Raw genomic sequence first — 16687 nt, 5'->3', positions numbered from 1 at the left:
GCCATTCACTCTTGGCTCCATCTGACTTTACAGTCTGCGGTCCTAAAAGCACAAAGGTTTTATGACTTTGCACTTGAAATCACAATCATTGCTTCCACCCATTTGTTGTAGTAGCTAAGCACTTTATGAGGATTAACTCGTTTTATGTGGATAAGGTTAATAATCTCCTCAAGATCACATAGCAAGTAGCAGATCTGGGCTCTAGACCCAGATAAGAGGGGTCCAGGGACTGATCTCTTGACCTCTATGCACTCCAGTTCAGCCCCATGCTCTGGAACTTTCACCTTGGCAGCTTGGACTTGGCTCCCTGCTCTAAATCGGAGCATGAGAGCCAACCCTTTAGCTGGAGGCAGGGGGGAGCCCCCGCCTCAAGACCCTCCCATCTGCAGGGACCTGGTCCCTGTTGCCTGGCTGGATGGTTCTGGAGCCCTGCGACTAGTTTCAGCTCTGGCCGCATTCTGTGCCTCAGGAACAGAAGCCATGCTCTGAGCAGGGATACGAGATTGCTGGAGGGACAGGAGGGAAGGGGCCTGTCCAAAGTTCCTGGAGCAAACCCAGCTATGCCAACTGAGGCTCCTGCGGCGGTCTCGGGCACCAGCACATTGCAACCCATCTCGTTCGCCATCCTTGACTGATTTGGCTTTTGGCAAGTGTCAGTGTGGTGGTGGGCACAGCAAAAAGCTCCCATGGGGTGAGCAGTTAAGTGCGGACCCCCAGGAGTGGATTTTACAAGGTGGCCTGTTGCGGGGGGGGCAGTGCTGCGTTTCAGCTCTGCCCCATCCTAGCTGCATTACATTCTCAGGGCCTCTGCACCTCCTCTGGCAAGTGGAGAGGTCAGTCCCGGCCGTAAATGTGAGCACTGGAGCTCCTGTCCCAGACGCAAGCACCCCATAATCCCTGCAGAGACTGTGACCAGGTTTGCCACCCACTGGCTGGATGACCTTGAGCAAATGTCTTCCCCTCTTTGTGTCTCTGTTTGCTCAACTGTCAAATGAAGGGGCAGGATCTTTAATCTAGAAGCCTAGAACTCCAGACTTACTTCTCCCTGGGGCTGACCTCTTTGGACATCCAGGACACACATTTCTCCATACCCCATGCCCCGGGTGCAGCTCTAAAGAGCAAGGCAAAGCTCCTTGCCTTTCTCTTTCCTGTCCTTCACCCTTGCCTGCCAGGGAAGAGCTCTTCCCAGGCCCCCTCAAGTCACCAACATCCTGGCCCTTAGCCCAGCAAAGCCAACACTGTCTCCAGCCCAGTGGATGGTTCCTGCAGCATCTACCTTCTCTGGCCAAGTGCCCAGGGAATTCCACTGAGCAGTGCCCACTGGAGCTGGAGGTAAGGGGACAGCCCCAGGGAGCAAGGTGGGGCCCTCCTCTCTGCATCTGACACTCCCTTCTCCAGGGGAGAGGTTGGGCTGCCTCAGGGGAGAACATCCTGATCACCAGCCCTTTGTGTGGGGGATGGGGGGGGGTGTCCCTGGTGGTCCTGCTGCCTCAGAGGCCATCTCTGCTGTCAGAGTTCAGAGGGCAGTAGAAGGGTCCGTCCCTAGGCTCAGGATCCTGGCTTTAAGGGCTTTATTCTTATTAAACCTCATCTGGTCTCATCTCTGGCCAGGGTGGGAGAGGAAAGGTGGGATGGGATTAGGTGGAGCAGTGAGGTGTGGGAGTACAGTCGGGGAAGGATGGGATTTGGGAGAGGCTGGGAGAGGGGGTGTAGGGTGTTAGTGAGAGGCTGTTGGCTTGAAAGGGTTAGAGAGAGGCGGAGTGAGGTGGGCGACTTGGTTCAGATGGGTGGCCAGATCCCAGTCCTACTGCTGAGTATGAAAGCCCTTGCCTCACATCTGTTGGAGGAAGAGGGTACCTTCCCCCAAATGCTTTAATGTGGTGGTGTGTGAGGCAACCATTTCTCTGTAAGGGGTGGAAAGAGGGTCTCAGGTGGGGTGGGGGAGGGGGAGGGAATCATCCATATCTGAAGGCAAATCCCAGAGTCCAGGCGCTGAGTTGGGGTACGCAGTAAGGTCCCTATTGGGTTTGAGGGTGACATGGTGAGTCTCTGCCCCGAGATTTCCCTGCCTTAAGGAGGGGCTTATTTCCCAGGACATCTGGGGGCCTTCATTTTCCCTGGAGGGAGAATGACCTATCTATAACTAAGACCCTCATCATTCCGAAGCGAGGGTGGGAGGAGATCCAAACTTAGTTTCTGAGGGAGGCGGAAGGTGCATCCATCTCCGAAGACATCAGGGGGGCCCTAGATACCTGCGGAGGTTCGACCCCACTTTGGGAGGGTACATTCCATCCCAATGGGTAAATTAGGGAGGGGAAATCCTATCTCCAGAGCCTGGGGCTAGGAGGAAGAGCCCATTTCTGACAGGAAAAGGAGGCTATTTTGCTCTCTGGGAGGTGAGAGACCCTCTCTTTTTGGGGGAGGGGACCCGCGTCTCGAGAGGATGAGGGCCCCGATTCTGGTGAAAGACGCCCCGTTTTTGCTCCCTGGGTGCACGGCCAAAGGACTCCATCTCGCGTGGAAGGACCCGCCCGCACGCGACCCGACGCCGGGCCCTTACCTCCAGGCCCAGGCTCCGGTCTGCAGACTCCGATCTGCCGGGCTCCGACTTGAGGTTCCTGCGCTCTGAGCTCCGGGTGCGTCCAGTCTCTGCCCCACTTCCCCCAGCGACTCGCGGGGTTTCCTAGCTCCGCCGAGCCGAGCCGGCCAATCAGCGCTGCCGGCCCCGGCCCTCGCTCGCGCCGCAGCCAATGAGCGCGCCCGCCACGGGCCACCGCCCCCGGGGGGAGGGGGAAGGCAGGGCGGGGGCAGAGTCCGGCCTCCGGGGGCGGAGGAGCCGGGGGCTCGGAGGAGGGACCGCGAGGGCCGGGGGCGAGGGTTGGGGCTGTGGAGGAGGAGGCTGAGGACCCTCCTCAGGCCGGAGGGGAGCCTATCTGATGGCCGGGTGGAGAGCGCGTCTCTAAAAGGGGACGGCTCTATAGGTTGATTTCACCTAGACCTGAATTACCTCCTGTCCTCTTTCCTGGGTCCTGGGGCCTGCGGGTGAGCGTAGCTGCCCCACCTGCACCCCGCGCCCTGGCTCTGGAACCCTAGATCCGGAGTCAGAGTCCGTATGATGCCCTGCCCCTCTCCGCCCCCCCCCCGCCCCCCCCCCCGCCCCGGGGCAGGAGTTTAGGGCCCTCTCGCTCAGCCCTCCCAGCTGCCATTCACTTAACAAACCTCCTGCCCCACCAGCTCCGCAAGAGAAATGGCTTGTGCACCCTGGAGGCAATGCAAAGAGCACTGGACTAAGAGTCCATGGTTCCGCCTGCATGATCTAGGGTAGGTCACTCCACCTACCCGATCCTCAGTTTCCTTAACAGCAAATGAAGACAACAGTGATAGTACCTCCTTCATGGGTGTAAATGAGACTGTAGATGTGATGAAGGTGATTTTATAAAAATTAAAATGCAATATGAAAGCTAATTAATATTAAAGGGTCAATGACTGATAGCCCAGCAGCTTTCCAAAGGTATTTGGAAAGAGGATGCGTTCATTCAGTGGTAGAGTCAAAGACACAGAAACTGCCCATCCGAACAACATGTGATCACCAACAGCTCATAATGAATGGAAATTCCAGACCCTCAAAGGCCACAAAAGAACACAGCTTGGTTTTCCCTATTCATCCTGATCAGTCATTATTTCTTTAGTTTGCTAGTATCTTGCAGAAACCTGAGATCCCTCCTTTCTGCTTTCCAGGAATCCAGGCTGCTCTATCTCTGGTTAGGCAAGGACTGTCATCCTAGTAATTAAGGAATTAAGACAAATAAAGAACAAGCAAATAAAAAAACAGCCAAAAAAACTACCTGCCCTCTAGGGTGGTCTATGACAATAGGGACCAAAAAGAAACAATAAATAAGAATCATTTAAAGGAACAGACAGAAAATATAATTGATCCACGGTTCTGCTGAAATTGAGAGAGCTTTGCCAATCTTTTTTGGTAGGTTAATCCTGCCACCTTGCTTGCAGAACTTTATGAGGCCTGGGTTATAAATCCAGCAATTTTTCCTTAAAATCTAAGCCATGTAGATAATCCTCTTTCCTGCCCAAAACCCACCCAAAGAAATAAAATGGTCAATAAACATAGGAGGAAATAAAGTTTGTCAAAGAAAGGCAGGTTAAAGAGATGGAAAAATTTCATCAACCAAAATGGCCTGATTTTTATTATTATTATTATTTTTATTTTTAAAGATTTTATTTATTTGACAGAGAGAGACACAGCAAGAGACGGAACACAAGTAGGGGGAGCAGGAGAGGGAGAAGCAGGCTTCCCGCTGTGCAGGGAGCCCGATGTGCGGCTCGATCCCAGGACCCTGGGATCATGACCTGAGCCGAAGGCAGATGCTTAATGACTGAGCCACCCAGGTGCCCCCTGATTTTTATTATTATAACTACTATTATTTGTGGGGGTTTCAAGGAAGTGGACAATTTCATGAATTACTGATGGGAGTATAAATGATCAGAGCCTTCCTGGAGAGAAACTGGGTATTCCTATTAAAAATATTTTCCTGAGCAATGAATGGTGCAAAGGTTTAGTGATAAAGTGGTTTAATGTTATTTTGTTTATTGTAGGAAAAAACTGGAAACAAAAGTACAATCACAGAGACTCTAAAGAGACATCTATTGAATGAACAGAATGCCGCCAATAAAACATAAGTATTGAATATTGAATGGTATGAAAATGTCATCTCAAAATATTAAGTGAACAAAGATATTCACCAAAAAAATTTATTTGGTATTGTCCTGTATTTGTTAAGTCTATATAAATAGACCTGGATAGATCAGTGCTGTTCAACAGAACATTCTGTGATGGCAGAAATGTTCTGTACCTGTGTTGTCCAAGATGGTAGCCACTGGCTATACACAGGTATTGAAGACTTCACATGTGCTAGTTGACTGAGAGACTGAAATTTAAATTTTATCTAATTTTTGTTTCAGGTCAAATCATCATATGTAGCTCGTGGCTATCACATTGGACAGCACCAATATAGATTGAGAGAGAGAGAGAGAGAAAAAATAAATGGTCATTAGTATAAATAGTTACAGCTATATGTTAAAATTATAGATGATTCTAATTTTACTTTATTTACACATCACTAACTTCTAATTATTCTATAACAAATATATATTGCTCCTATACCAAGAAAAAAAATTTAAAATGAAAAACAAAAAAGCAAAAGTTTAAGCCAAATGCAGCCCACCGTTTTATATGACCTGCAAGCTATTATATAAAGTGGGTTTTAGCTTGTATTTATTTATTTATTTTTTAAAAAGATTTTTTTTTTAAGATTTTATTTATTTATTTGACAGAGAGAGACACAGCGAGAGAGGGAACACAAGCAGGGGGAGTGGGAGAGGGAGAAGCAGGCTTCCCACGGAGCAGGGAGCCCGATGCGGGGCTCGATCCCAGGACCCTAGGATCATGACCTGAGCTGAAGGCAGACGCTTAACGACTGAGCCACCCAGGCGCCCCTTTAAAAAGATTTTATTTATTTATTTGACAGAGAGAGAAACAGCGAGAGAGAGAAACAGCGAGAGAGGGAACACAAGCAGGGGGAGTGGGAGAGGGAGAAGCAGGCTCCCTGCTGAGCAAGGAGCCCGATGTGGGGCTTGATCCCAGGACCCTGGGATCATGACCTGAGCCGAAGGCAGACGCTTAACCACTGAGCCACCCAGGCACCCCGGGTTTTAGCTTTTAAATGGCAGAAAAAAAATATCTTCTTTCACATGAAAATGACAAAGAAATTCAAATTTCACTGTGCATAAATAAAGTTTTATTGGCACACAGTGATACCCCCTCAGCTATGCTTCGTTTATGGCTGTCCTTATGCTACAATGGCTGAGCTGAGTAGTTGTAGCAGAGACCGTACAGCTTGCAAAGCCAAAAATATTCACCATCGGGCCCTTTTCAGAAAAAGTTTGCCAAGCCCTGGTCCAAGACGATCAGGGGAAACAAACATTCATAGCACCCACTGGGGGTTAGGCCCTGGTACTGGGCATTCGGGAGGAGCTGCGTTGTTCCTGGTTAAGGAGGGGTGTGAGAGGGATATTAACAGCCTGGTGCTTTGCAAGCTGATTCTCAAGTAGCTTCAATGTGACACTTGTGAAGAAAACTGTCAGCGCGCTGGCAAGGCCTTTCTCACATTAGTCCCCTTGCATTTTTCATAGTCCCATGGTTCTCCTACGGAGCTGCTTGGGGCCACAGGTGTCTTGCAGGGGATGCCCAGAATGTTTTCCAGGGGCTGGCTGTGGCCCAAGATGGAGCTCCTTCCAGAAAAGCATCTTTGAGAAGGGAAATGAGGGCAATGGAGCATGAAGCTCTTTGGGTGCCAGCAGTCTGAGCAGGAAAGGCCCTTAGAGATCGGCCACCCATTGTACAGAGGAGGAAACTGAGGCCTAGAGATGGGGATGAACTTGCCTGGAGCCAGACTAGAATGTGTGTACCTTATTTCTTAGGTCTGTGCTTTCCACACTTCCTGCTCACAAAATAGTATAGGGATATCACGGAGGACATTTGGGTGTGATGGAAAGGGGACCGGCTGGGGACTTGTAGTGAATTCCCAGTGGTTGCGTGACATTGAACAAGTCATTTACTCCCTCTCAGTCTCTTTGTTCTCATTTGTGAACTGAACAATTAAAGTGCCTACCACAACATCCACATGTAAAAGAATGAATTTGGGCCCTTACCTCACACTGTACACAAATATTAACTCATAATGGATCAAAGACCTAAATATAAGACCTAAAACTATAAACCTCTTAGAAGGAAACACAGAGGTAAATCTTCATGACTTAGGATTTGGCAGTGGCTTCTTAAATATGACACCAAAGCAGATAAATTGGAATTCATCAAAATCAAAAGCTCATTTGTACATCAAAGAACATCATCAAGAGAGTGAGAAGACAATCCACAGAGTGGGAGAAAACATTTGCAGATCATATATCAGAAAAGAATCTAGAATCCAGAACATATAAAGAATTCTTACAACTCAACAACCAAAAGACAAACAACCGATTCAAAAATGGGCAAAGGACTTGAATGGACCTTTCTGCAAGGAAGACATACAGACGGCCAACAAGCACATAAAAAGATGCTCATCATCATCAGTTATTAGGGAAATGCCGATCAAAACCCCCCTGAGATACCACCTCACGCTCCCTGGGATGGCTGTAATAACAGAATGTTAAATAGGAAGTGTTGGCAAGGATGTGAGAAATTGGAACCTCATACCCTGCTGGTGGGAATGTAAAAATTGACCATGTTGGGAAATGGTCAGGCGGTTCCTCAAGAAGTTAAACATGAGTCACCATAGGACCCAGCAGTTCCACTCCTAGGTAGATACCCAAAAATTGAAAGCAGCAGTTCAAACAAAAACTTGTATATGAATGTTCATAGCAGCACTACTTACAGTGGCCCCAAAGTGGAAACAAGCCAGATGTCCGTCAGCGGATGAATGGATGGACACATTGCCATACATCGTTCAGTGGAGTATTATTCGGTCATACACAGAAATGGAGCACTGCCACATGCCACAACGTCGATGAACCCTGAAAACAAAAGACCATATACTGTGTGGGTCCAGAATGAGATATCCAGAATAGTAAATCCACAGAGACAGAAAGTAGATTAGTGGTTGCCAGGGGCTGGGGGTGGAAGAAATGGAGGAGTAGTAGTAGAAACGGGGTTTCCATTTGGGTTGATGACAACATTCTGGAACTAGACAGGGGTGATGGTTGCACAACACAGTGAATGTGCTTAATGCCACTGAACTGTTCTTTAAACTTTAAAGAACCATTTTACTTTAAAATGGTAAATGTTGGGGCGCCTGGGTGGCTCAGTCGGTTGAGTGTCCGACTCTTGATTTCAGCTCAGGTCATGATCTCTGGGTCGTGGGATCGAGCCCCTCAGTGGGCTCTGCACTCAGCAGGGAGTCTCCTTCTCTCTCTTTTTTCCTCTCTCTCTGCTCCTCCCTCTGCTCACGCTTTCTCTCTCAATTAAATAAATAAATCTTTTAAAAAAATGATAAACGCCATGTTATGTGTATTTTACCAGAACAAGAAAAACGTGTCTAGCACAGTAGGTCACTGTTTGGGGTAAATGACAGGAGTTCATCCCTGGTGCCTGGTGGATGTCCATACTTAGCAGCTGTTGTTATTAACCAGCTGCCCCAAGAGACCTGCCCAATTGTGTGAGGTTGCCCAGAGCTCACTCATTCGCTCGTTCAGTAATTCATCTGTACATTCCCTCAGCCAGGCAACAAATAAGCAGTTAGCTTCTACTCTATGCCTGGTGCTGAGCTGTTCTAGGTGTTGGGGATTTGAGGTCCCACCTCCATGGAGTTTCCATCCTGGTGCAAGGAGAGAGTATAAGAAAGGCAAATGTGAACTAAGGAAACTAATTTCTGACAATAAGTGCTTTGGGGGGAAATAAAGTAGGATGAAGTGCCCAGAGTCAGAGCAAGTACAACAGCCATGATGACCAGGGGGTCGCCTGGAAGGATGTGACCTCTGCATGGAGCCAGAATGCTAAGGGGGAGCTGGGGTGGGAGCCCTTGTGCTGGGCTCCTCGAAGACCCAGGAGCTGCATCTGGCTCTCCTTACCTGCACAACCCCCGTAAGGTGGGTGTACCATGTCCAGCTGCCGCCTCTAACACATCACAGATGTGTCACAGCTCTGTGCTACTGTCATTCCAATGACTGGGTCCCTCCAAGCTGCCAACCCCCAAGAAATACAACAGTGTAGTTCTCCTTCTAGCTCAGGATGCACTGAAAGGACAGGGGAACTGTGTTGTCCCCCAGTGCCACTCCCATGCCCTGGAGGGCTTCTCAGATGCAGTAAATGCATAGGCAACCCCTAACAACAAACACTTATCCTGCTCAAAACATTGCTAGTGCTGAGATGGAAAAACCCTGTGTTAAATAACATGTATGTAGTTTCAATAATATGAAAGGCGCTTAATACATTCTAGGTCCCTTCCTCCTGTAGCTGGAGATGCACTCGTATTCACTCCAATTCTTCTTGCCAGTGCATGTGAGGGCATTTCAGGGGGTCAGATAGAGGGGTGTGGCTCCCCTACTCATCTCCATTGCTGGAGAACATAGCTAAGCATTTATGTCTTATCTGAGATCTCTGAGGACTTTGTTGGCATGTCTGAGATCTATGGTATTTCTGAGATCTCTGAGGACAGTACTTGACATGCAGGAGGTGCTCTATTAATATTGATCCATTTCACTGCGTGCAAAGGACAGTGTCAAGCAGGATGCTGAGGGAGAGTGCTGACTCCTCCCATCTCTCCCTGGGGGAGCTCTTTGCCCCAAGGAGCTGTCCATCAACTCTGTGCTGAAACTTCACCAAACAGATCAAACTCTTCCCAGGGCCAGCAAATCTGAAGTCCTTACTCCACTCTGCCCTCCATCCTTCCCTCTCCTCCTTACAGACAACAAGAGGCGAAAACCAGGGCACAGAGTGGTGGAGCGGTTATATCCTCAAACTCTGGACATCCGGCAGTGACAATGAGGAATTCTGGAAGGTGAGGATGATGATAGTAAGGCCTGTGTGACCGGGCTTGCATGCGTGTGAAACTGAAGTGTCTGTAGATCGTGTGGCAGGGTGGATGGCTTGTAGGAGTCCTCCACCAATACTGGCAATTATCATGACCATTCTCAAAATCATCACTCTCATTGTTTGGGCTCCAGAAGCAGACCCTGAGACAAGGACCTGAGTGTTTTATCTGAGAGGGACCCAGGAGACACCAGTAGGGGTGGGGTAGTGTAATAACATGATCATAGTGAGCAGCCAGGCTGGCATCCTGCTGGGGAGCACTGGGAGCTCACTTCACAGTTACCCCATGGAGGGGAAGGAGGCTGGGGCATATAGACACCAGCGAGTACCAGTCATTGGTCGACGACTGCCGGCCCAAGGTGTCAACTCCCCAGCGCTTCCAGCTTGTCCTTTTTGGGTTGGGCAGGCTGAGGTGGCCATCCAGGGCCCTCGCACTGAGTCTCAGGCAGTGACAGTTCGAAGGCAGGTGCACGCTGGGCAGGGCATTGGCAGTGGCTGCCCCCCCACCACTTCATCAACGGCTAAGGTCTTTTTCTTACTTTTTTTTTTCTTTAAAATGACTTTAGAGCAGTTTTACATTCACGGCAAAATTGAGGAAAAGGTAGAGAGATTTCCCATGTATCCCCTGTCCCCATATATGCACAGCCTGTCCCCATCAGACGGGACATTTGTTACGACCGATGAACCTGCACGGACGCATCAACACCCAAGGTCCATGGTTTCCAACAGGGTTCACTCCTGCCCAATCGCAGGTTTGGATGGATGTATCATGCCGTTTTCTGACATTGTTTCAGGGCTCTGAAAATCCTGTGCTCGAGCTCCCTGCCCTTCGCCCCCGGAAACTACTGTCTTTTTTTCTGTCTCCATAGTTCTGTCTTTTCCAAGAATGTCATAGAATTGGAATCATACAGTATGTAGTTTTTCAGATTGGCTCTTTCATTTAGTGATACACATTTAAGTCTCCTCCATGGCTTGTCATGGCTGGGTAGCTCTTTTTTTTTTTTTTTTTAAGCACTGAATAATATTCCATTGTGTGGATGGATCACAGTTTATTTATCTCTTCATCGAAAGAAGGACATTTTGGTTGCTTCCAAGTTTTGGCAATTAAGAATAGAGCTGCTATGGGGCACCCAGCTGGCTCAGAGCATGTGACTCTTGATCTCGGGGTTGTGAGTTTGAGCCCCACATTGTGTGTAGAGATTACTAAAAAATAAAATCTTTTTTTTTTTTTAAAGATTTTATTTATTTATTTGACAGAGAGAGACACAGCGAGAGAGGAAACACAAAGCAGGGGGAGTGTGTGAGGGAGAAGCAGGCTTCCCGCAGAGCAGGGAGCCCGATGCGGGACTCGATCCCAGGACTCTGGGATCATGACCTGAGCCGAAGGCAAGACTGAGCCACCCAGGCGCCCCCTAAAAAATAAAATCTTAAAAAAAAAAAAAAAGAATAGAGCTGCTATAAACAGCTTTGTGCAGGTTTTTGCATGGATGACAGTTTTCAACTCCTTTGGGTAAATACGAAGGGGTGCTATTGCTGTCTCATATGGCAGGAGTATGTTTAGTCCTGTAAGAAACCTCCAGACTGTTCCAATGTGGTTGTGCCATTTTGCGTTCCCACTGGCCATGAATGAGAGTTCTTGTTGCTCCACATCCCGAGTTTTCTGGATTTCTTCCTCCTCCTCTCCTCCTCTTTCTCCCTCCTCCTCTTTGGTCACTGCTAAGGTTTTAAAATGCCATTCTCCTGGGCTCTCGTGGTCTGTGCTCACCTCTTCCATAGTGCTCACGAGTTCATTAGATCAGTAGTTCCATCACAAAGTCACTAGCTGATTCAAGTCATTTGCTCATGTGTGTACTCGCCCATTTATTCTCCCACACTCACCAAAACTGCTGACCCGTGACTTACTGTGTGTCAGGCAGGCTATTAAAGGATCTCTTCAGGGCTGTGAGCTCCTCAGGGACAGGCCCTTGGCCTGACTCATGTCACCACACCAGGTGCCAGGCACAGCTCCCAGCACTGAGCAGGGCTCAGTATGTGTTTAACTAACCTGGACACACATTAGAGGAAACGGTCTCCTTTTATTTTTCTTTCTTTCCAAACTGAACACCCCAGAAAGATCCAGGCTTGGTGGGGACTAGACAGTTGCTCGACTGAGATTTCAAAGACCTTTCCCATGAAAACAGGTCTTCCTGAAAACGAATCCTGGGCTCCCTGGGAGTTTGCAGGTAGGAAATGCGTGCAAATGCTCATTCTCCTGCTGAATACAGAGGCAGTAGATGGAGGAGCTTTGCCAGAAGGTACCAACCTCGCATCAGCTCCAGGGAGCAGCTCCTGAGTTGGATTCACCAGGGTTCTGGTCCCAGACCGATTGCTGCTCCACAGCTGTGTGACGCTGGGCCTGTCACCGACCCTCTCTGACCTCAGCTTTCTAAAGGATGGATTCTAGCTTCTCCTTGCTGGTTGCTGAGAGCACTGAATGTGACAGCTGGTGCACATAGCATGGGAAATCAATACTGGCTCCCCGAAGGCCCCCATCTTCCTTATGAAGGCCACCGGCTCAAAGCTGCGTGCGTTGAAACACCCTGCATTCGCCTCTGTGACCCCAGGGAGACACAGCCCACCTCCCATGCCACTTCCCTGTGTGTCGCTGAGTCCTCACGTCTGCTGTGCTGGCCCTGAGCGGGGCTGCCCGTGCTCTAGGCTGTCCTCAAGTCTGTGATACAGTACAGTAAGCTGAGCTGGTGGTCCTGCGTGAGCAAATAGAGGCCGCTGGGGTCTGCAGTGCTTAGAGGCTGCACTGGAAACCGCCCAGCTGCCTCCACCCAGCATGCTGCTCACAGGCTGTGGGACCCCTGGGGCCCCTCCTCCTCTCTGACTCTTGGTTTCCTTGCCCATAGGCCAGGGTCAGCCCAGCGAGGAGCTCTGATGATTGGGTTTCAGCCTGATTTCCTCAGCACCTCCCTTGACTGGTTGTCACAACTGGGAGGAGGGAAATGCTCCCAGCATTGAGTGGGTGGAGGCCAGGGATGCTGCAGAACATCACAGTGCACAGAATGGCCCCACAACAAAGGCCATCGAGCCCAAAATGTCAACAGTGCTGAGGTTGAGAAACCCGCTCTAGTACAACTCCTCCAGGGTGACGAGTGAAACCCAGAAAGGCCCACATCACCCAGTGGGTGTTAACCCATTTCAGCTTCTCTGAGCCTCCGAGTCTTCATCTGCGAAGTGGGGGTAAGAATCACAGTGGGGTTGTGGAGAGGTTTAGGAGAAAAACCCTGCAAAGCGTCCTGCCCAGGGCTGTACAAACAGCTGGAAGACTAGGAGTGGGATGACCCCGTCCCCACCTCTGGAGTTTAGTTCTGACTCTTCCCCGAGGGGCCACCCGCTGTCTGGAACATCCAGGTGTGTGTTGTCGTGGAAACCTTTCAGATGGCGTATCAAGAGCTTGACTGATTTTTTTTCGTCCTCAAAATAACCCATGCTGTCAGTCAAGTAACACTCAGGCACAGTGGTTAGGCAAGTGAGATTGTTTAGCCTTCATTAACTGCTGAGCTAGGTGCCTGCTTGGGGAGCTTCCACCCCCACGACAGGCAGTTAATAGCAATGCAACAGTGAATAATTAATAATAGTGATGATGACGGTGATGGCTGCCGGACACAGCCCGCCCCCTCCTCCCATGCCCACCAGCTTCTGTGCCAGATGCTTCACATGCACACCAAGTACCACCTTGAGTGTGAGCACAGTACTGTGCCCATTTTACAGACACTGATGCTGAGGCTCGCAGGGGTGAGTGTTGGGGCTGGTCTGAGTCCTTTTCAGATGCCAAGTGCCATGCTCTAACCACCGAACTTCACTGCCTCTCAGGAGCCTCCAGTGGAAGGGGGTGTGGGGACAAGGCTCAGTTCCTTTTATCTGTGGCCCCAGCATCCAAACGGTTAGCCCCAGGCTCTCTTCTTGGTGAGCTCTCAAGCTGGAAACACTACCACCTGCCCCTGGAGCCCGTCTCTGAGCATGGCCCTTCCTGATCCAGACATCCCTGCCCCAAAGAAGGGCTCCTGCCTGGCTCCAGTATCTGTTGCTTCGTAAAGCCTGAGGCAGAATCAAGATCTCAGCCGTGGCACGCCTAACCCTTCAGTCTATAGTGGTACAGCACAGCCTCCAATCCACACCATTCCTGCTTGCCTTCAGACAAACAATCCCTACTCTGGGCTGGAGACAATAGAAAGAATGCTGGCTACAGAGTCAGACCGACCTGGGCGGAGACCCCACCCTCGTTACTTCCTGGTCCTGTGGCCTCAGCCTACGTATGCTTTTTAAGCCTCAGCTTACTGGGCAGCTCTCAGAGCCAACGTGCCACTGTATAACATATAGCAGGTTAGTTAGGGTCCCCTGAGAGTCACTGGGGACCCACGCTTTGGGGTACCTGCCAGTGGCTAAGGGGACCGTCGATTGCCCTGGGTTCCTTGGGGCATTTCCTGCGGTCAATTCATGAGGCTGGAGCGCCACCTCGTGGCAAGGGTCCTCCATCGAGCCAGGCCCCGAGGTGAAGCGCCCAATGAGGCCGATCCCCTCAAGCCTTGCAACCTGGGGGAGGAGAAAAATGACCTCCAGACTGCTTGGGCGACGTGAAGCCAAGAACAAGCTCTACACCTGTCTTTACTATTGGCTAGCCCCCAATAAGGAGGCTTGAAAGCTCTGGGCTTCTCTTCATTCATTCACTCATCCGTTCCTTCTGCCTTCTCTGTCCCTCATGGACGCTCACCTAGCCCTCAGATGCCTTTGCTTTTCTTCATAGCCCTCAACAACCCTGGCGAGGTTATAAGGCTTAAACCACTAAATGTAATTCTTTTAAAAGTGATAGCACGCATCGGTGTTATGTAATTCACAAATGAGGGACAATGCAGGATGACAAAGCTGGTTCAAAAGAGAACACGAGAAACAGGGATGTTTACAGTATGTAGGAAAAACAACAAGATGAAATCGCCATATTAGACACAAATTTGGTTAAGGTCCCACGGGGCCAAACTGCTGTTCCTCTTGGGGCAATTTTCCTACTGGACAGAAAAGAAAGTCATCATGTGGTTTCCAGTTTTTACAGAACTGCAAAATGCTTGCGCCCTGAGCAGTCGGGTACACAAACGCGCTCTTGCAAATGCTGCAGCGTGCAGTCACTTTTGGCCTTACTTCTGGTTTTGGGATCATTGTACTTTACACAACCTGATGCATGCTATGTATTTATGTTTTTTGCCTGTTGCCTCATCTAGTATTGGACTCCATGAGGGCATGGATGTGAGATGTCTTGCTCCCTGCTTTCTCCCAGGCACCCAGTCAACATCTAGCATATGGAGAGTGGTGGACAAATATTTGCAGAATGACGGGGTGTGTCAGACTTGGGTTTGCATGACGCCAGTCCTGTCCCCATGAAGCTCACCATCTGTGAGGGAGGCATGCGGGGAAACAAAACCATTACACCAAGTTTTAAAAGGGTCATATCACAGACGGCTCAGGGGCTGTGGACACCTGGGGAAGGCTTTCTGGAAGAAGAAAATGAGAGAGGCTGGGTGAGAGGGGTCTCAGAGGGTGGGGGGGGTTGCTAAGAGTGTGGTGCATTCTGGGAGGAAGGAATTCAGTGTGACGGACAGGATGGGGCTGGAAAGGTAGGCAGAGGCCAGACCTTGAGGGCCTAGTGAGCTCTGCAAAGGGGTTTGGGTTTTAAGCAAAGACCTCTCATGGCAGCTGTCTGCAGTAGAGCCTTGACATTCATGACTGATACCCCACCTGAGAAGCAAGTCTCCGAATTCACTCGGATGTAGATGTTCACAGCAGGAAGATTTTCCATTATATTTACATGCTGAAGAATAAGTGTTGGATCAGAAGCTGGTCTGCCCAGCCCGAGTTTGTGCTCTTAACCAGGAATGACTGACGTGTCCCAGCCCCGCTGCTCATGGTGATTGCTGGACCAGCAGCGCCAGCACCCCCTGGCGGCTGGTTACGTTCCAGCATGAAGCCCCACCAGGAGGACCTGAGTCAGAATCTGCATTTTGGCAAGACCCCAGGTGACTTGGGTGCACAGTAATTCGAGAAATGATGGGGGCCACAGTATCACTGTTGGTTTACTAAATCTTTCCTGGAAAGTCTTGGACAACCAAGTCCCCTCCTTGAGCCGTATATTCTCTGAAAACGTTATAATGTGTAAAAAAAAAAAAAAAAAAGTGCAATGGTCTATCTAAGTTAATTCCCTAGCAGAACATCTCGATGGGTTGATGATTCAGAAATATTGCTGCCAAACAAGAACTTCTGGAGGCTCAAGCAAAGCCATAAAACACAGTGAGAAGGGGGCATTTCACCTCTGAGAAGTGAAAATTTGACAATGCTTTGAATTACAGTGGATCTGGATTAATTCCAGGTCCTACTTAGAGGAAGCTTTCAGGCCGAGTGCTTTAGACATGAAAGCACTCACCCTAATGCGCCAGGTGAAAGGCACGACGACTCTACTGCTTGGTGCCAATTACATTTATGGGCTTGTCCCCAGGAGTGCCAGGAAAATGTCAGTTAGTGCTGACACATCACCAGCTGGGGGCTCTGTCTCATGGGGCTCTGTTTCCAGGACTTGTTATTAATATACCCCGTTGTGATCTGCAACTCTGTTCAATGATGGCAAGTCTATAAGGGATGGTTTTGTGTAGGAACCTTGGAAAACGGGAAGAGCTCAAAGGCTACGCTTCTCAAACCCCTTGCTGTGCACAAATCACCAGGGTCTTGCCCACGAGCAGATTCTGAGTCAGGTCTGGGCCGAGGCTGCTGCTGCTGGAGGGCCAGGAAACTTGCTGTGGGAAAGGGATCGGGGGGAGCACGGGCTCCGAGCCCGTCTGTGATGTCAGGCGGGTGGCCCAACTACTCTGAAGTTCACATTCCTCGTTTGTAAAATAAGGGTTGCTTCTGCTCCCTAGGGTCTTTGGAAGATTTAGAGATGATGTGTGTGGATCTTCTTCCCACTCCCAGAGGGGAGGGTGAGACTCCTTCTCTTGGGTCACTTTCTCTGCACGTTCAGCGGACACCCATTTTTCTTCCCTAAAGAAGCTACTGTTC

The 16687-nt window shown here is 49.6% G+C and overlaps 1 protein-coding gene across 2 annotated transcripts in view; it reads right to left on the bottom strand.

Moving 5' to 3' along the window:
• The window catches only part of ABAT (4-aminobutyrate aminotransferase), an 81692-nt gene extending 79014 nt beyond the window's left edge, over positions 1 to 2678 (bottom strand). For both annotated transcript variants that reach the window (XM_045874925.3, XM_064592513.1), the window contains exon 1: positions 2561 to 2678. The gene's annotated coding sequence lies outside the window, so the exon portion shown is untranslated. The remainder of the gene's footprint in view (positions 1 to 2560) is intronic.
• Between the last annotated feature and the right edge of the window lie 14009 nt (positions 2679 to 16687).

Source organism: Mirounga angustirostris, unplaced genomic scaffold (genome assembly GCF_029215605.1).
Source record: "Mirounga angustirostris isolate CCGP_5_RB_7025 unplaced genomic scaffold, mMirAng1.0.hap1 SCAF_5, whole genome shotgun sequence".
NCBI lineage: Eukaryota > Metazoa > Chordata > Mammalia > Carnivora > Phocidae > Mirounga > Mirounga angustirostris.
The sequence above is the reverse complement of the archived record's forward strand: the minus strand, read 5'-3'. Positions and strand labels throughout refer to the sequence as shown.